Source organism: Aquila chrysaetos, chromosome Z, assembly GCF_900496995.4.
Source record: "Aquila chrysaetos chrysaetos chromosome Z, bAquChr1.4, whole genome shotgun sequence".
In the NCBI taxonomy this organism is placed as follows: Eukaryota; Metazoa; Chordata; class Aves; order Accipitriformes; family Accipitridae; genus Aquila; species Aquila chrysaetos.
Genome location: NC_044030.1, coordinates 4543077 through 4564415, shown reverse-complemented (window position 1 = coordinate 4564415; position 21339 = coordinate 4543077). Strand labels below are relative to the sequence as shown.

Here is a 21339-nt window from a genome sequence, read left to right as displayed (position 1 = left end):
TATATGTATGTATGTATGAAAAGCCCTGAAACATATATATACATCTCTACGTGTGTGTTTATGTACATGTGTGTGTCTATATACTATATATGTTTATATTTACAGAAAGCTAGACAAAATGCTGTCGCCACATTCTTAGTTAAAATTTTGAGAGTAGGTGTCTCAGTTGTGGACTTTGCACTTAGACTCCAGTGGAGAGTGCTGAGCTGAATCTTTGAAAAGTGAGGCACTTAGGTGACCAAAAAATTGATTTATCAAAATGAGTTTATGTACCTCTTGTGCAAATACTGGTCTTCAGGCAGAAGGACTGCATCAGGCAAGTGCTTCCCTTCCCTCCCCTCCCCTTCCACCTCCTCTGTTCCAGGTAAGTAGAGGAGTGGGCATCTACGTAAGGTGGGACAGATGAGTCCAGCATGCCTATGGCATGAGAGCACTTGCAAAAGAAAGTGTGTTTTCTCAATTACAGCCCAAAGACTAGGACCATCTGTGTCAAATGAGAAATGAGTTAAGTCTGAGACTTAAAATCATTAAACTGCTGGTGGCAAAAGTGCCCCAAGAAAAATTATTTTTGCTTCCCCTGTCTTGATTTCCTGGCATGTAAATGCTTCTATGTCCTCTGTTGATGTAAGACGGTTGGAAAACAATAGTTTAATGGCAATTCTCTAACCAAAACTGCATATGGCAGCTTGGCAGTGAAGGATTCTGATATGTTTTTATTGCAAAAAGGCTTTGCTGACTATGAGGGGAAAAAGAAGAGCTAAAAAATGCTTAAGTAGCCCTTTGGTTTTCAAAGTGCTTCTCTATTCACTGCAACCAGGTGAGGCTTTTTCCCACTTTGTGAGTGTTTTATAAATATTTCAAAGCATTTTGGTTTGGTTGTCTATGGGAAAAAAAAAAGAAACCCACATGAAAAAAAAAACCCACAAGAACTAAGTTCTCTGCAAAAATGTTTGAACTCAGCCTGGCCACAGAACAAGGAAGCATTCATAATGGGATATTAGTTCAGAAGTGCTTTGCAAATAGTAGCATTGGTTGTATGCAAGTGCGAACAAGCCCAAAAGACAAACAAAAAGTATTTTAGTCATGAAAGTAAATAAACATAATTGTGAATACATTTGCATTTGAACATGCTGAATACCATCTACCCATATAAATTCTTAAGGATTGTAGAGGACACAAGGAATGTGAGCCCCACCCCCAGTAACCCTCTAGTAGCAGACAGATTTATGTCAATATTAAATTAAGAGAAAATTTGATGGCACTATCTCTTCCCTTTTCAAATCTCTGTTCACATCACACAAGCAGTATTTTGAGGCCAGTAGACCCATCCTCCATTTCAGACTCCTGCATGTAGCATTTTCAGGAGCGTAAGTGTTGTGGAGACATTTACGCCAAGATCTTTTGGGTGTGGGAGAATTTTTTTAGCTTAAAAAGGATGTGAACAGTATCCGCTCTCTTGGTAAGTAATGCCATATTTAGAAACCATATTGTAAAATACGGGAGGGAATCAGAGCATTTTGCCTTTAGACATGATGGGAAACATGTAGCTGAGACATTCTCTCACACCAGTTTTAGTACTATTTCCTTCTTTCTGTCCCTGTCTCAGGAGTGTTTTTGATCTTTGCCATATCTGCGTGAATGCTTATGAAACACTTATTTGTCGTGCATCACTTGGAAAAAAATGATGGAAGGTTTTTTTTAGTAACAGCACTTTCCTGATGCTTCCCTTGTGCTGAAAAATTACAATAGCTTTAGACCTCGCTCTTCCATGTGTCTTTCATTCTAATGTCCTGAAAAAGAGACTTAATAGCTGAGTACTAATTATTGGTACAAATCAAACAGTAGTCCTGGGAATTTGGTCATAATCTCTTTCTTCTTCTGTCATACTCAATCATCATTTTAGTATAATTTTTTAAAATTAATTTTCTGTAAGAAAATGGATACAAACAGAGCAAACAGCTGCCTGAATGGTAGACAACATAGAAGTGAAGATGACATGCTGCCCTTTTGATATGTCTATTCAATATTTACTGTCAACTTCAACTAACATTTATATAATATGAATATTTTAAAACAAACTCATTACTACACCCAAGTACTTACTTGAGTAAATACGTTACAACCAGCTCCACCCTCCCATGTTCCTTTAAATACTAACTAGTTGTCTGTGCAATGAGAGAGCAGAAAATCAGGAAATAATGGAAAATGAAATTGGTTTGATATCTTTGATTTGGCACATTGTGCCTTCACAGCAAGTATTGTTCTTCTTTGTTTGCCAGCAGAGTATCTTGGGTATTACCTTAATGGTCAGAGCTGGCATTTTAAAAATTATATGATCATTTTCCAGTTTTTGTAGGAACTTTGGCTAAGGCATGTTGGTGTACAAATAGGGTAAATTCAAGACTCCAGAGAACCTGTCCTAGAACAGTGCGATAATTATGTGAATGTGTAGGTGTCATGGCTGTGCTTTCAAACCAAGGTTGGTACACAGAATAAAGATGGAATTATAAATGCTGAACATTACAGCAGGTACCTAAAGCGACCTTATGTTCTGACATCTCTTTTTTCTGTCTTGTCTTGCACAGGGCTGAATTTTTTGTGACTAGCTGAGAGATGGTGTTGTGTACATGGGCTTTTAGGGAGTCATTGGCACCAAGCTTTACATCCCTTCCTGCACACCTATCCACACCAGCTCTGCCGGGAGGTTCCTCACCTCTTTGCTAGCCTGGGTCATTCTGTCTTCTCCCTGTTGTCTTGCAACCTGCGTCTTGCTGAGCTTTTCTTGTGTGTATCCTGGTATATATCCATCTCTGCACTTGACCCACGAGGAAAACTGAGTTTGGTACAGTTTCTGTCCATGGCAGCTGACTTCATAGATTTAGCTTTAGGACTAACGTTTCATTCTAGGCACTGTCAGTTCAACAGCCTGTGTTGACCAAAACTGTGACTCTTAGCGTGGAATATACTATTGTTACCTCGAAATTGTGTGGTTAGTATGTATCACTGAGCCATTTCAATATTAGATCATATTCATGTGTTCATTATTAGCTTTTTTTGAGGTACATTGCTTTTTTTATTCGCCTACCTGGTTTGTTTGTTCAGCCTGTACTGAATGGACATCCTGACTCATAAAACGTAATGGCTGTGATAACTCATGGAGTATAAGAACACAGTAATACATAGTAAGTATTTGCTACAAACTCACCTACACAGGGTGGCTCTAAGGAGTGTGAGCAAAGGCTGAGACATATTACAATAGATCAGTTAACAGTAGATACTTAAATAACCTTTTCAAGGACAGTCACTGATCAGGAGTAGGCTTCTGAAGTATTTTTGTGTGTTTATAATGGGCATGAACCTCTGTCATAATTTCTCCCTCAGTGAAGAAGTATTTGGCCCTTACTGTGGGACAAGTCAGAAATCCTTAGCTGAGATTATAAGAAAAGCAGGGAGAGTTTAGTGTCTCTGTTTCTGCTTTGGTCAGGAAGAAGGCAGGAGGCTAGCTCAATCTGCAACGAGTTTACCAAGCTCACCAAGAGGCTTGTAGAAATGAGTGTAAGGTAGTTTTTAGTCTTTCTAAGAGGGGAGGAATTTATCTAATGTGCAGTCTAGTTGACTAGTCCTGGAAAGCTGTTAGCCAAACAGCTCTCCGGTTACCTTGGGAAGAGTTGCCTTTGTATCTGGTCAAATGGATTGAGGAGGTTGCTGCTGGCTGGGGAGTCCCTTGCTGTAAAGATTATTTATTTGCATATGCAGTGTTGTTTCCTCAGTTTGGACACAGTTAAAGCCTTTGTGTCATGTTCTTTATGACTGCTAACTGTGGAGCTACTGCTCCATTGTCTCCCTCAGAATTACTCAGGATATGTGTCTCACTCTATATTTTTTAAGTTTCACAAGTTAGTGTATCATTTTGGTAATGTGTACCTCCCCTCAACTCTTCAAAGATCATTGGTTGCAAATAAAGGAAATGCTTTAAAAAGCAGGAGGGAGAATGACATTAGAATAGAATATGACTTGTGGAAAATTTAAAGTAATTACCTTTTAAAACAATTTTTACTGTTATTTTCACCAGGTTCTAGTTAGTTTATAAGAAGGTTACTGCAAAGTCAAGCAACCTTTGATTCAAATCTGATGTCCTCACCTGTAAAGAACAGAGAAAACAGCACATATTTATCGAGATACGGATGTATAGTTACTGGAAGTTAAATAATCTCAGAGTCCTCATTCTGTCCTCACAATGTGTAGCAAAATCAGAGCTCAGATCAACCTAGGAAACTTTATTTGTAATGTTAACTGCAGTAAGAGAGTTTGTATGGTCTTCTGTGTAAAAGAGATATCTCTGGGGGTTCTCTGCTGCAAAGAAGAAAAATTTAAAAAAAAAAAAAAAGGAAGAAATAAACCCGAAACCTCTAAAGTAAAGGGAATTTCGGAGTGGAACAGGTTTTTTCTTTTTGAGACCCCTGCAAGAGGATGGAGATGTAGCTGCAGCACCTGGAGGAAACAGAGCATCTCCCCCGAGCTCTCCGGGCTCCAGCAGTGCCCGTGGCAAGCCGAGCAGCCCAGCTGCTAGCCCAAGGCCGGGGGCGAGGGGACGAGCACGACCCGAAAGTCGGACTCCAGGTGTATTAATTTGCAGGATTCGGTCCTGTTCTGGATGGGCAGAGCTTGCTTTCCTCCTGCAGCGTGTGCGAGTCGCAGCGGTGCCTGAAGACTAGTGCAGCGGGGAAGGGTTGGAGGGTCTTGGGGCTGGGATGGGCATGGGGCCGCCCCAGGGACCCCCCCCCGCCGGCACGTCTCGGGGAGCCCAAAAAAGGATTATTGAACCTGGGACAGAGCAGAAAGCAGATGACAAAAAAAACATTTCACGGCAATAATCCTGTGCACGGATTGCATCACCAGGATACCAGGGTCCCTCAGGCGCCGGGACCCCCCCCCTGCTCGGGGGTGCTTGAAGGAGAGGTGAAGAATTCAGGAGGGTGTAGGTGCTTTGCCAAAGCAAACGGTTGCCTAAAAGATGTCAGCCAGGATTAAACTGTCTGAGGACAGTGCTGTCCCCGTAGCGGAAGAAAGTGGATATTGTGAGCAAATCGACTGTCACACACGATTTGGCAAATTCTGATTTGCTTTTAGGAAAATGTCTGTTAATCCTATTAGAGGAAGGGAGGGGGAGAGGGACGAGGGGGCGCGGACCGGGAGTGTGGCTGCAGCCGCTGTGAAAATCCGGGGTTTTGGGGTTGGGTTTACTCGTCGCACCTTTTGTCGCTGCCCCCCGCCCCAAACCCTGTGAACGGGGGGCGGCAGGAGTGGGGAGGCGCGGAGGGAAGGGGAAAGGGAAATCCGGTGTTTCCTTCCTCAAACTTTGCAGGGGACGTTTGATTTCCCCGTTTCCCCTCCGGGGGTCGGCTTGGAGCCCTGTCTCCGGCCCGGGCTGCCGGCGCCTGTATCCCGGCATCCCTGCATCCCCGCATCGCCGCATCCCCGCGTCCCGGCTTCCCGGCATCCCGGCGTCCCGGCATCCCGGCATCCCCGCATCCCCGCATCCCCCCGCCCGATGCCGGTCTGCGGGCAGGCGGGAGGGATGCGGCGCGGCTCCCGCTGCCTGGGGGGGGCTTTCCAGCACCAAATATTGCCTGCTCCGGATTTTCAGCCCCCGGGCGGTGCTGCTGGGGCTGCAGGTCGCTACTTTCCCCTGTCCGTGAGGGTTGGTAACCTCCTGCTGCAAAGGCTAATTTTTCCTTGTTTTGCATTTATATTATTGTATGTGTTACATTTATAGTATATGCACGTATTCTGTACATTGATTCCGATCCACTGGAGTGGCCTTTGGTTTTTTACAGTCCCTCTGGCTCCCTTAATCGTTTTCAGGCAACGTTTTGCTCACGTTTGGGGGCTTTCTGGAAAGGCAGCTAGGACAACACCCCAATTTTGGGGGCAGGCAGAGAGGGGATTTCGGTAGGGGTGTCTCCTTAGAGTTTTCCCGAGAACCGGGAGGAAGAGGTGAGTGGGTGGGCGAGGGACACCCCAAACCCGGTTCCCCTTTGGGGTCGTCGGCGGGGCAGAGCCTGCGGGGGGACGGGGCAAGGTGCCCACCTTTCGCCCGGGCTTCCCCGCTGCGCCCCTGGAAATGGACGGGGGCTTTGGAAGAGTCCTGAGGAAATGTCCTTGAGAAAAGAGGCGGCCCGCCCTTTGCATGTAATCACTGGCTGCCCGTCTTCCTCATACGTATTCAAATATTACGTTAATTATCGCCACTGCAGACTTTCATTTAAGTTCAGAGGGCATATAAATATATACATATATATATATATATTATATATATATGTTTTATTTCACCCACCTACCACGGAAGACCTGACTATAGTTGGTACAACCCCAAACTGATGCATGTCCCCGTATTTTTTTTTTTTTTATTACTGTTGGTTTGTTTTGTTTAGCAAAAGGCTGGTTTTGAACCAGAGGGACATTACAGTTGTCTTGTCAGTTAGTGTGATTTGAAAGTGAGCCTGTGCAGCGCTTTAGCCTGCCCTCAGCAATCAGGCTTTAGACTCACGAGGCTTTGATTGTAGGAGTTGCCTTATTTGCATTGATGAGGATGAACCAGCTGCTGGAGCATACAGAACTGCACCTGACACAATCACCGAGTTCAGGATTAGCACAGGGAATCAGGAATCCACTGCGCTATATGGCAATCTCAGCCCTACATTAGAGTCACTCATGCAAAATGACCCAAATTTGCAATGAGCACAATTAGCAATCCAAAGATGCATGTTAATTTAGGGGCTGACATTTTCTTGCGTTTTACTTATTAAACATAACGATTATGTGCAGCTTAGTATGCAAGGCTGAGAAAGATGAGCTTTTTACTCCCCCCATGAGCACCCCAAAGCATCCTAACTACAGTCCCTGATATTTAGGACGGGCAAGAAGTTTTGTACTCCGTAACCCAAAGGGTGGTTTGGGGTTTTTTTTTTCCCTCTTTTGTTCATTGTTTACACGAATAAAATAGAAGGAGCTTGGGGTTTCTTACATTTTTTTCTTTCCTTTTTCGTTAAGCCATCGCTTCCAACTTAGGGGACAAAATGTTGCCTGTTATATTCCCCGCCCCCCGGAATTGTTCAAAGCATACCCACACCTAAATCAGCCACCATTCCTCTCCGTGGAAGAAGGGTGTTTCAGCAAAGTTAAACTGCTTGAGTGAGAATCTGGCAAAGTAGTTTCCCTCTGCACCCCCCGACACGCAAGGATCTTAAATTTACAACAGAAATCAAAATCTGAGATCTATTTTCCCATGGCTTTCGTGTATCTAGGCGTTGAAATTCCCACCTATGTGTTGGAAAAAAAAAATTGCAAAAAAAAAAAAAAAAAATTGAATAAGTGATAATTCGGAGCAAAAGCATGCAGTTCAAAAGCTAAAGCTCCCATTGGAGAACAGAAAATTTAATGAGCTTTTAATGGAATGCAATGCTCAGAGTAGTAAATTATTTGTTAGTTGACGATGCAATCAGCATGCTGATTAAGGTTGCTTGGTTTTTTACTAAACATTAACTGAATGAAAACGGTTAGTCCTTGTTGTTCTGCTTGGGGGGCTTTCGTGAAGCAAATGGACTTTCAGAACAGAGATTGTCAATAAAGGTGAGTGCACTCCAGGTGTCATTTGAATATGGTGATAAAATACTTCTGATAAATATTTAAAAGCGTTTTAAATCCACAATGTTCGCCTAGTGTATTGTGAACTCTGTTTAAAGAAACAGTGGGCCTAGAAAGGCCTTCCATCAATCCCTGTGTCTCTCTTGGACGATGGATATTGTATTTTATTCGGTAATTTTTTAGCATTACCTTCAAAATGCACGTTTGGACATAAATGTAGGCAAGTTACAGAATTTGGAGACTCAATCCGCAAGAGGAAATAAAAACTACTTAAAGGAGAAATTACTGTTCCCGGCTAGGTTAGAAGTGTAATTAAAGCTCTTCTAAATCCACCCACAATATTTATGCACTTAAAATGAGGTAATTTTTTTAATATCAGATACTGTTTTTTCATTAAGAGAAACCCCTTCATTTTTACTGTGGAACGAGATTTCTTTTTACTTTAGTGGACTCGAAGAAAAGCAACAAAACAAAACTCCAGTGGCATTAACACCACAATAGGGAGGGTGGTTATTGTTCTTTTATGTATGTTGACTGTAAATATTTAGCCTATTGAATCCTCAGACAAGCCTTGTAGCACACAGATCAATCCACGTATTGACTGAATATGCGCCTGTTTTAAGACAATGTTTATCGTTTTGGTCGCCTGTCTGCTTTGGTCTTACAGATTTACGAGAGACAGAAAGGCGAATTTAAAAAAAAAAAAAAAAAAAAGGAAAGAAAAAAAAGAATTACAGGCTAGAGGCTTTGCTTTTTATGTTAACGACGACAAAGTTCCTCTTCTATAAATCCCAATTAGTTAAATCATCGCGTTATTCACTCACAATGATCAGATACCTTTAAAATCCGATAAATAACTATCTATGTGTTTTAACTATTCCTGTTTATGACCCAAGAGGTTAAAAGCCTTTGACTGGCATTTGACTTCTGACCTCATATAAATGTTATCTTATCAGTTCCTGCTTGTTAACTTGTATTGAGTGCTTGTCCCTGATGGCTTTTAGATAAAGGGGTTTTTATTATATTTCCTATTGAAACTGAACCATTTGCTTTGTTCTTCGTCTGTAGTCTCAGCCCACTTAGTAACCTTGTAACCTACCAATTTTTGCTGCATAGGCTAAAATCCAAACTATTTACAGTTTGTATGAAGCCTTATTTTTGTGTAAACTCGCTGGATTGAATCTAATGTTTTGTAATGTAGATTGGTCTTTTTTATTAAGCTTCTGCGCCAACGGTTAGCGTTCTCTTTATTTTATTGCCATCATTTTTAATAATTGTAGATTTCGGCCAAGAGGAGAGGAGTTAATACGATCATACAAAGATATTTTTTTTTACCCGAATTTGAGAAGGCTCCCTAAGGAAAGCCTAAGGATGTTTGAAATATTCAGATATATTTTTCACGTTGTAATTTCTCATCTGCTAAAACGATGTAGTTGTTGCATACGCTTGCTGTAATTCTGCCTTTCATTTTGAAGGGATCCCTTTTATCTTATGTATTCGCCTGTACCTTACAGTCCTTCTCACGCACCCAAACTTGTCGATATTAGTATGACGACTAACATGTGCAGGAGGCGTTGCTCCAGACAAACCTATATGATGTTCTGCTGTATTTATACGAGCTTAACTGTGTTTAATCCGTTTTATTACTGTTTGCACATGCGTTCGGAGAACGCGACTGTAGTTCCTCAGGCTAATGTGCTAAAGAACATTTTTCTTTAATTTTCCTATAGAAATTGGACCATAATCATAGAGAAAGAATGCAAAGGCAGCCATCTTGTGGGTGTCATATTGCACTTTTTCTCCTTGGTTCTTTTCCACCCAGTCTTTCTTTTTACTGTCTTATTGCCTTTCACCCTAATTAGCCTCGAAGGTAGTACTTGATATGCAAAAAGATATTTTCATCATTCCATATACTACAGAAAAGTTGCATTCCCCTTTGGCACTTCAGGCAATCACTGCCTCGTGGTTACAAGGAAACTACATCTGCCTTTATATTTACTCATACATATGAATGAAACTTAATTTTTGCATTCTATGGCTCTTTGTGGAAATGTATTTACAGAAAGCAAATATGTAAGCAAAATATTATTCTTCCGAACAAGATTAATTTGTCTGCAAACTAACGTGCAGGTATACCATTCAGGAATGATAAAATAGGAAATCTCCTGGACGCTCCCTCTCTCAAATTAACTTCGTTCTCGCTAATATTGGTGATATTTATTGAAAGACCGATTTACTGTTTTAATCGTTCACATTCTCTCTGTGGAAAGCTGAAGAGCTTTAACGCCCTGTTAATGTCGATTCCATTTCAATATGTCGATCTTATTTCAACAAAAGAAATATTTAATGCAATTCTTAACGTTGTACTTAAAGTATTGTATAGTTTAAAGATATCGGCTCAAAAAAAAAATGCCCCCCCCCCAACCAAACCTGCTTATTGTAACTTAATAATTGCACCAACGAGCATTGAGCAATACCTATCTTGTTATAGCTTTTTTAAAGGAAAGCTAAAATCTGAAATTCAAAGCTCAAACACCAATAGGTGAGAATAAGGGTGTGAAGCTATTTGTCAATGAAATAAATGCTGTCAGCAACACCGTCATTAGCATGCAGACCGTTCGGTTCAGGATTAGCTGTTACAGACGTTATTGATTATGCCACTATTGGCACTTTATTATCAAACTTTCAATATTAGCTTGAACGTAGCGGGTTTTAATTTGTTTGAAAACTTGTGGGGGAAATGGAAAACTTTTCGCCCTTAAAAAAAAAGTCTGGAAATGCAAAATAAAATAGCAACGCTAATTAGTGTGTGTTTCGTCAGCTCTTTGTAAATGCAAAGCGCGTTGGCAGTACTAAGTGTTGTTAATAATTCTGAGGACAAGGATAATTCTTGACTCTGGTGTTTCAGAATAATAACCCCCATACACATTCATCCGCTCACACGTGCGCACGCACCAAAAAAAAAAAAAAAAAAAAAAGGAAGACACCCCCCCCCCCCCCCCTTATTTCTCCTCTTGCAAACAGCATAAACCAAACTTTTGTTTCTCATGTTTTCGGAGAATTTTTCTAAAAGCTTTATACACAACAATTACCGAGATCCATTTCCAAAAGGTAAAAGAAATGCTGATTAGGAGGAAAACAATTATCACCTCTCCCTTCCCGCCCCCGAAATAAAGCACCGTCCAGTCCGTATCAGTACAGGAACCGGACAAAACGCATCATCTCTCCTCGCCGCGTTTATCAGAGAAGCCTGAACCTGCCTGTGGCACACGCAACTCCTCCTTTAACCAAACTTAACCCCGAAAAAACTCCCGTGTGCGTGTGTGTCTTCCTCGGCTGAGGGAGGGGGTGCCGGGGCCGGGGGGAGGGCGACGACGACAATATTTTTATTTCCACTGCAAGCAAACTAAGTACGTGCCATTTTATTCGAATTATCATCCCTGTTATCTCGATGAGGAGAAGTTTCTTGCGCACCCCCGGCCACCGCGGGGGCTCACGGAGGGGGGGGTCTCTTCTCCTCCTTGGGTAAGAGCAGATCACATCCTCTAACAGATTGATTTCCTTGCGTATAAAGATAATTAACTCATTCTTCTCTTAATGGCATTAGCGCCGGTGTCCTGCAGAAGGGTGTGAGTATTTATTTTGTGCCCACACCGCAGATCGACACCCCCTCCCATCTACCCCCCCCCGCCTTGCCCTGGGCGGAGGTGTCCCCCAGGTAACTCGCCCCCTGTCCCTGTCCTTTGCCTTGGCGTTCCCTGAATCACACCTAAGGGGGGGGGGGGGGGGGGGAGGTAGCTTTGGAGTCGTAAATCTTGCCCTGGGCTTTGTTCGCGGGGGCGGGGGGGGCTGAGTTTTGGGCTATCGGCATCCCCCAGGCTATCGCCCAGCATTGGTGATGCACACACACACCCCGCCCCGGGTGCCGGCTTGGTGTATTTGGGAGCATCTCCCCCACCCACCCCAAACAGCTCCGGCACGGGGAAAGTCAAGTTCGGAGAAATCCCGCTTTTCGTTTCGTAGTCAAAAAACAAGAGGCGTTTGGGCTATTACGGCAGGGCAGCTTCCTTAAAAAAAGATTATTTGAACTACAAAGGCATTCATTTATGGCTCGCGATGCCGCAAGAAAAGGGCCCTACTAGAAATTAGCAGCCTGTCCTGGTATTTGGAGAACAAGAGTGACAACTTATTGGAAGTTCTCAAGGAATCATTTATATTTCACACTCCAGCAGGCAGCTGATTTGAGATTGTCTGTTAGCATAACAAAGGCTCTGAGCCTGTGAACTTCAGAAACCTTTCGACCTCTTAGCTGCTGGCATGAATAGCCCCCAGCCCTGCCTATAGAGATCTCCCAAAGCTCCCCTGTTCGTGGCTAAATTGTTAATCAGGGTAATTTAATATAGTTTTCAATATGCCCCATCTCTTGTTGGGTAAGGTATTCACGGACCTCGCCCCCTCCCGAAAGAAAAGTTCTCCTTTATTCAAGTGCGAGAGGGGCAGCTGCAGAATCCCGGCGACCCCTCCCTCCTTTGCTCCCCCCCCAACCTCCACATGCCACGGGAGGCGTGTGTTTGTGTGTGTCCCTCCCCCAACAGCATCCACAGCACCCCCAAACCCAACACCCTCCCTCCGCAGCACCTCGTTATCGCACTCCCTCCTCCAGCGGGGCCGGTGACCCCAACTTTAAACCTACACTTGATGAATTTAATGTTTTTGTTGTCATATTTATATATTTTCTCCTAGTCCTCGTGTTTCTCGGTGGGCAGCACCTGGTTTCCCACCCCCCTCGTTGTGAGCTGCAGCTCAGCCGGCTCCTTCAAGGCGTTTCTGGGCAGAGATGGGGGGGGGATTTATTTCTCCTTCTGTTACTTGGGGTTTCCTCTCTCTCCTTTCCATCACTCATCCTGCAAAAAGTTGCTGGGGCCAAAGTTTCTGCAGAGAAAATTTGGGGAATGAGAGGCACCAGTGTTGGGAGGGGGGGAGAAGGAGATTTTTTTATTGCTTTACAGCGCAACCTGGTATCTGGGTTATTGTCATACTTCAGACTTCGGGCCGCAGTTTGTCAGGCTCGGTAAATGATGGGGAAGAAATCTGTGTTATCTGTTTGCATTGTGAGCAACGTGGTCATGCAAGGATACGGTCCAGGCACTGCCTGGCGTGAGGCTGCATGGACCCTCAGTGTGCCACGTAAATAGCTACTGATGCACATTGAGAGCAACAGCCTCTAAACTAAAGTTAGTCATGTTTCTTTAAAATTTCTAAAATCGTGCCTGAGTTCTATTTATGTCTAGAGGTCTTGGAATAATTTGTTCTTGAAACAGAAAGACAAAACAGCATGAAAGATAACACACAGCTGTGAAGACGGACAAATCAGAAACACATTTTTCTGTATTTTAATTTCCTAACTGAGAGATTTTATGTCTTTGCATTTTATTTGCATGTTTTGACTTCTGCCATTGTGTCTGTGGACATCACTGACAGCCAATGTTCTTAATTCCTTTTTTTTTTCTTTTTGAAGCTCCATATTTGTGTTTGATTTCCTTGATTAAATTTCCACATATATCAGATTTTTCATAGTTTTTTTCCAAAATATATAGAACAAGTCTTAATCAGGATAAGTTTGTGCTCCTCATATTTGTCAAACATCTTTTGAACAATCAAAAATTCCAAATAAATAAGATAGTCCACAGAAATTCAAGAAGTAACTGCTGGTTTCTTTTAATTGTGAGAAGGTAAATTGACAGCATTTTTTCCTTACTTATTGGTTGTTAATCCTTTTTTTTTCTTTTTTCATTAGACTTTTCCTTCATTACAATCTATGATCCATACCTAGCATTTCACTTTCACATCTCTCAAGTTCTGTTAAATTTTCTTTGAGAGATTAATAAACCTACAGGAGAAAATGCTTTTGCTTTGCACCCATACAAAAGTCTATTTTCACATTTTTCCCAAAAAATATTTTTAGATTCTTAATTAAAATAATTATATTTTGACTGAAAGGCAAATTAATGCTATTTTGAGTAAACAAATGTGTGGGGTTTGTGTTTGGGTTGTTTTTTTTTCCTTCCAGCAGTTAAAGAACAGGTTTTCTGCATATTAGGAGATACTTGATTAGGTGTTTGTTTCAAAGCTGCTTCCATCTGATGGTACAGTTTGGGCCTATTGTATTGAAAAAAGGATGTCTATTTGGGATGGTGTTTGACAGGGGGAATGAACGCAGACACCAGAACAATTATATTACAATCCCATTGGGAATGCCAGCACCAAGTTTAGCCAGACTGATGGGGCACTGTCTAGACGGTCCCTTTTGTGTATCAGCTGTTTTTTCCCTGCTTTATTGTCCAGCTTGAATATATGGCTGGAACCTGCATATGGAGCCCAAACATAACCATTCCTGCAGCCATACTTTGCTGTAAACAACAAACAAAACCTCTGCAAACTGAATGCATCCTGCAATCATGTCCGCGTCAGAACGGTTATAAAACAGAAAAGCGAACAAATTCTGCTTTTGCACCAGATATGTAGCTGTGTGCCCATGTAGGCACACATATGCTTGCAGATAACTGTTCTGTAATTAAAAATGCAGTTCAGTAGAATGATCACTTGGGATCACAGGTGGATGCATAGGAAATCCTGACTGGGGCTCTGCAGCTTTCTGTGGGGAGGGAGCTGGGGGTGCTTTTGGGGGGAGCGTTGTTTTACAGAAGACATGTAGATGAGGGTAGAAATGTTGCACTCTTTTAATGTGCTCCACCTCTTTCCAAAAGAAGATAGAAAATAAATAAAACAAGCAGGTATTGTGAAGAGGCAATTAGGAGCCACTGTACATGTAAATTACAACCTTTCATGTTTGAAAAGGGCAAAGGATAAAAAGAAGGAATATTTATGGAATGTTTACACTGTAATTAGCAGTGCAGACTGCTCAGCTTTTTACTTACTGAAGCTGATACTGGAGCTGGAATTAGGCCTTTGCTAAAGACTTGTAGGCCCATTTCATTTTTTTTTAAAGGAGGAAGCATCAGAAACCTATGAGAAAGAAATTGCTACAGAACTTAGCTTTGTCAATTAATATGCATCTTGCCACTATGTCACAAGGGGATTTTTTGCCAGTAATGCATAAAAGTCACCTTAGCCACCAACAGCCACTGATAACTAAAAAAAAAGAAAAAAAAAGACCCTGCCAAGATACTGTATTGAAGAAATTTTGGGAACTGCATCACACACAGTCTGGTAAAAATCTGGGGACTTTCTATGCCTGCATCTTTATTATCTGAAAATGGCACTCTGTGGGTAGGTACTCCTGGAGAAGATTTTGTTTGGCCTTGGCAAGTCACCTGCTACCTATCAGGCTGAGCAATAATGGCTCATTTTTCACTCATCTATCTGTCTGTGCCCATTGTTTTTTCTTTTTTTTTTTTTTAATTGTAAACTCATTGTGGAAATCTTCAGGCTATTTTTTTATGTTTTTTTCATTCTAATCAGGATTAGACTGAGGCATTGATAATAATGGACTTCTTGATAACATGCTTAATTGCAAACTTCCCTCACTTTCTGCCAAGGATAGCTTTGCCATGGTCCTTCTGCACTGGTTTAGACCACTTGCTTTTGGAGCGTACCCATCCCTTGCAGATTTGCTATGTGGCAACGCTCTACTTAAGTTGATAGTGCTACTTCTAAAGCATCCCAGGAAGTCAGGTGTGATGGTTTTACTATCAGGAATAGTGTGCTCTTCTGATCGTCAGGGTGGAAAGCCTGGTAATCAGTATTGCATGCAGACAGGTCACCCTGTGGAATCGCTCTGTCCTTTCTTGGCCTGGCATGAGGAGCAGAAAGGAGCAAAAATCTTCACAACATCATCTATTGTCCCTGGAGCGAGGGGCATTCACCACACAGTGTTTCTCACTCCATGAGTCTGCAGATGTCCCTTCATACGGCATTTTTGATGAGGGCCTTGCAGCTCTCAGGAGCTGCTGCATCAGATGGCTGGGAAGCAGGCATACAGAAAGGGTGACTTCTCACCAAATATATGTCAGTGGAGGGCTGATAGGATCTGGTGGAAGAATACAGTTATGAGTTGACTTTTGCAAATGGAGCACTATCGGATTAAAATAATCATGTTAATTGAAATTAACCCATGACACTGGTTAGAGCCTAAAAACCACCAATCTATGATCTCCTCTCACCATTGACAGAGAGCAGTTACACTGTTCCTATAAAGCACATAAACCCATCTCTCTGCTTTCTTTCTCATTTTGTCTCCTTCTCTTACCACTCTGCCTGCCTGACTGTAAAGACGATGTCTTTGAGGTTGAAAATAAAAGTATAAGAGAGCACCTACATCTTATCTGTGTGCACTGTTCTTGACCTGTGGATAAACATATGCTTCTCTGTTTTTCCAAGCCATGATGCCCCAGCTCTCCCTGCTCCCTCAGGGTCTATCACAAAGTCTCCTGCTGTGGGCAAATTAGGTTGTGATCTTAAAAACAAAAAAAAAAAAAAGTAGTTTGTTTCCAGGTTTTGATGGACACAGAAGGTTGCACAAACCTGCAGAGTGATTTACTGCATATTCTTGGTGTGTCAGGCAAGTTAAATGGTTGTGGAATTATGATTGCAATTACAGGACTTGGTGGCTGGAAGAAAAAAATGCCAGTTCAGGGTGACCGATAGCCATCACTGCGGGTGCCAGGATGGGTACCGCTGTGCACACTACCAGTGCAGAGCCAGAGCTGTCCTGCTAAAGGGTTCACAAAGGAAAATCCACTTTGGGGCAGAGTAAAGCAGCTGCTGGTGGCGAGGCGGACATTCGGAGCCTGGACAGTTGGCACGTGTAGTGATCAGCTTTGTCTAGGTACGGGGTAATTTCACCTGAAGCCCCAGCACAAAATATCTGTGATTTGATACCACTGCCCCAGTCACAGCCTGAGATGCAGTTAACCTGTTTAGGGCTGTAATATGAGGAAAAGTGGGAAAACTCATGTGCAGCATTGCCCCGTGAGTTGCACATCTTTTATATGCAAATGCCAACTGGGAGCACTACACACACACACGACTCCTGTTAAATTTGTTCACTGAATCATATGCTATTTTACACCAAGAGGCACCTGTGGAGGCCACATTGTCCAGCCCTGCTCTCAGAGCGGTCCCGGTGGGTCAGGCTGTGCGGGGACATGTCCAGCTGAGTTCAGACTAGCTCCAAGGATGGAGAGGCTGCAGCCGACCTGGGCAACTGCTGCCTCCATGGTAATAAGCAAATAAACATATAAAATAAAATAAAATAAAGGCCTTTGCCCGAGCTGGTGGCTTGCTGCCCCATGCATCTTAGCAAGTCTGCTACAAGCATCATGGCTGTTTGGAGGTGAGGATTCCCATCATCATACAATCAAGTGTCCAACTGAGACTGTAATTAAGAAACTGTAACGCAGACTCCAAGTGCTCAGATATCATAGCAATGAGCGTAATATAAATGCCCAGAAAACCTACACTAGCAAGCATCATTTTAAAAAAAAGGCTCAGGAGCCTTCCGAAGCATTAATCTGGGTTGAGGAGCATGTGTATAATGTGCCCCTTTCCATATGGCGATGCTTTAATGTGACAAGGCTGAAGCTATGAGAGTAGGCATAATGCACAGCCATCCTCTCTCCACCTTTGCTTCCCCATCGCCTGGCAGCAGTTGTCTCTCCTTTCTTCCTCTCTTCCTTTCCTCTTTCTCATTCCTAAAATAATCCTTTCACATCAGCACAGCTAATAGAGTTTTTATCAAGCCGGACCCCTAGTCTGTCGTAATTCTGTTTTTCCAGTCACCCTGTTTGTTCAAGTTAGAATAAAATTATTTAAATCAGTTTCTTGTAATCTTCAGTTATTTATAGATAAAATGATTTACATGTTTGTGAGATATCTGCTGTGGGCACAGTATTACTGAAGGCTTTTCTTTGGGGATTACACCACCATTTAAGTTTATTTTCTTGTTTTTCACATCATGTTTTGATCTCCTAAAGGAAATAACTTATTCTCTCTATCTCTTTCCTTCTCCTGAAGATAAAATGCCCACTTTTGGCTACATTTATTTAAGAGAGTAATGTAGTTTATCAGTTTGCTTGTTTGGAACTAGAATTGAATTTGTGTTTGGAGACCATATGGCAAAATCGCTCCTTTTTTTCCTCTGTGGTAAAAGAAATTCAGGAGAATTTTATCTATAAATCCTACATCTAACACTGATTATTTGGTCCCAAGTCTGATCCTCATTGCACTAACGTAAAGTTGGCTTATTTCTATTAAAGCTGGCAGGGTTACATAATGGTAAAGATGGTGCTAGTAAATTAAAATTAGCTGTGTGCATTTACAGTAGAGTGAAACAGCTGCAATCCAAAATAACCGCACTTGGTAAGTCAGATCTGAATTTGGCCCGTCTTGTTTACTCCCTGTGCTGAGTTGAACTCAGTTGTTTCTTTTATGCAAATGGTTGGCATATCTAATATAATGGAAGACTATGAATAAATATCATGTCAGCTGACATGGGTTACGAATGAGTTGACAGTCATTTCCCAATCATTACCAAAGATTACCAATCATTTTTCACAAAAAAGAAAATAAATGCTTTTTGTGTTTGGTTGGCTTAGACTTAATCAGAAGAATTTTTAATGTATGTATGATGGGAACTTCTCCAGCCTACAAACCGAGGACCATTCTGGTTTAGGTGGACGTTAAAGATTTCATTAGGATTTTCTTGTTTAAAAAAACATTGGTCACTGCACCAAAAATGCAGTGTGTCACCCTCTTGTAGACTTTCAGCTGTGCAAAGAGATATTTCCCCTTTGTACCTGTGATTCTATTTAATTCTGGCTAATTTTGTATATAAAATTAATATATTAATGTTAGTTAATATTAGTAATGGATATTTAAATATGCATACATCTAAAATAACAAAGAAAATTCACTGACAATGAATTTGTCACAAAGGAGTTCAACTTTCAATTTCCTAGTTATGATGAATGCAAATGGTAGTACCATTCTAACTTTATAGGAACCAAAGATGTATTCTATACAAAAAAATTTAGAAAATGTGGTTTAGCCCATTTTTCTTTTCTTTTTTTTTTTTTTGTGTGTGAATTTTGTTTTGCCATTATCTTGGAAACCATTAAAAAAAAAGATATTTTCTCAGTTATGCACTCTGCACTGTTGAATTTACTCCACTTCAAAAGGGCGATACAAAAGCCCAAATTCTTATGCCCTTTTAAAAAGCAACTAACCAGAAGGAGAAAAAACTAGACCACCAGAAAGTACACAATAATCCTGAATTAGCAGAGAGATGAACACGTTATTTAAGTCCCTCCTACAGCTCACCAATTTTTCTGCATATGACAGCTACTGTGGGAGCATACATGGGACTCCGAAGGAGGAATGTGGGTGGAAGGGAGCTGAGACTGATTCAGTTCTTGCTCTTGCCTTGGTTGGTACCTTCAGGCAAAACATTGACTCCTTATGAGAAGAAGCTTTTACACTTCTTTTTTTTTTTTTGAAACTTTGCCTCCTCATTTTATTTTGCCCACCCTGCAGTACAAGGAACATATAAATCCTTAGAACTGTTTTGTTTTGTTTTGTTTTTTAATAAGAAATAATCAACATTCAAACAATTGAGTTACTAATCCATTAGACTGCAGTTTGGTGTCCCTTCTTCAGATAATCTGTGAAAAAGAAGCAACCAATGAGTATGTTAAGCCTGGGGAAGCAGAAGCTAATTTAAAATACATAAGGCACATCTTCCCATAAACACATTTTTGCAATACTGTCAAGGTCTGCTTTAAATAGGTTAAGACTCCAACTCAGGAAAGCTTGCCTGTTTCAGGAAGGGTATTTGAGGACTTGCTTAACTTTAAGAAAGTGCTCACACACCTGTAGAGTGAGTGGGGATAAGCAGATGCCTCAGATAAAGCCCACGGGCAGGACGTTTATGTCCTGGCTCTGCGCTGCTTGTCCATCGCCGTGATGAGGTTTGCCATTCCTGACCCCAAAACAGTTAGCCACGCTGCCCTGATTTTTGCAGACAGTGTGGGCATTTCAGAACCGGATTCACAGCAGCCAGCACGTATTTGGGGTATGTGTTTAGCTGTTAGTTACAAATAGTCCTCATTGAGGGGGGAGTCCCTTTCTTGCAACCTTCACGGTTTAATATGAGATAGAGGAGTTAACAGATAAACTGGTAAAATATGTTTAAAAAAAAAAAAACTTAAACAATCATTTAATGTGTCCCCTTGATCACCTAACCTTCCTGCTAACTATAGATCCATCTCCTCCAGGACTTGTTAAAAAAAATTCAAAACTCCACCACTTCAAAATGAGAAAATTCCCCCTTTCCCCCAGGTGTGAGTGATGTCTGCACATGCCCAAAAACAGGGAAGGAATTTCTTCTGTGCAAATTTTCCACATATCCAAAGATATAATGATTTTAATATCTGTCACCTTAACTGAGGATGAAAGTAGGAGTTTTATGTCTGTATAAAAGGGTTTTTCCTAAAGGGATTCATCATGTGCTTCTAGCCTCTAAAAAGCCCACGGTAATCCTCTCCAGGCAGCATATATCTGTATCCAGAAAAGTTATGTTTGGTACTTTTTGAGGGTTTCACTGCTTTTTTTAGGCTTCTGTATTTTGACTCATAATTATTTAGGGAACTTGGCTTTACAGGCAGAGGCAGACAAAAAAATAGTCTCCATGAAATATTTTAACACTGTCTTAAACACTACTAAAATAGTTTTTTTGTAAGCACATATTGCCTATCCAGAATGCAGGATGCGGAGGTACAATGTAAACATTTTACTGATGTTCATCATGCAGGGAACTGCCTTATCACAGCGCAGTCAGTTGTGTGAAACCTGACCAGCCACTTTTACATGGATAAAATCTGTATTTGAGGCTGCATCGTATATCCTGTGTATTTCAGAAAATATCTAGGGTCCTTCTGTCACTTATTCTATCCAACATTTTCTGCTAGTAAATGTTAAAGAGGAGATACTCCTTCCTGTCCTCCAGCTTTCTTCAGCCAGTTTTCATCTATCTGCCTCTTGTGAGATCCTCTCTGTTTCTCCTTTCAGATCTGATTGCTTTTTTGCACCCAGTTTCTTTTATTTCTTTCTCCTTCCCCTTCAGAGCAGAGGTGGTTAAAGGCTGATATCACAGCCCTCAGCATAGGACCACCAGGTCCAGCCTGAAGGGCAACGGGGCTCTGGTAACTCGCATCTCCGTATGTCTTTCCAAAGCCATCAGATCACACCCTAAAGAAAAATTCAGTTCACAGCATAAATTAAAAATTCAAGTCTCTGCAAGAACGGCAAAATTATGTGAGAGAAAATAATTCTAAAAAAGACCCCTGAACATATATTGAGTTTGACTGCAAAAAAACATACATGAAGTTTGATGCAAAAGCAGTTGACTGAGGTGAGAGTGAACTTTGTCTTTTCTTTTTTGGAGGGGTATTTGTCTTTTGTGAGGAAATACAATCCTCTGTCTATTCTTACATGTGCCTCAACATTTAGGGATTCATACAGACACTGAAATACTTTGGTTAGGAAATTATTGTTTGAGCTCAACAGATGTTGAGGCCACAAGAAACCACTGTGATTTTCCAGCCTTGCTGGGTTATATTGCATACGTTAAACCAGAAATGTTTTCACCCTGATTCCCGGAGTGGAAGGCATCCT

At 41.6% G+C, this 21339-nt stretch overlaps 1 long non-coding RNA gene across 2 annotated transcripts in view; it reads left to right on the top strand.

The window, feature by feature from the left end:
* The first annotated feature begins 7414 nt into the window (after positions 1-7414).
* The window catches only part of LOC115336897, a 33802-nt gene continuing 19877 nt past the window's right edge, over positions 7415-21339 (top strand). For both annotated transcript variants that reach the window (XR_003921984.1, XR_003921983.1), the window contains exon 1: positions 7415-7632. This is a non-coding gene — a long non-coding RNA (uncharacterized LOC115336897). The remainder of the gene's footprint in view (positions 7633-21339) is intronic.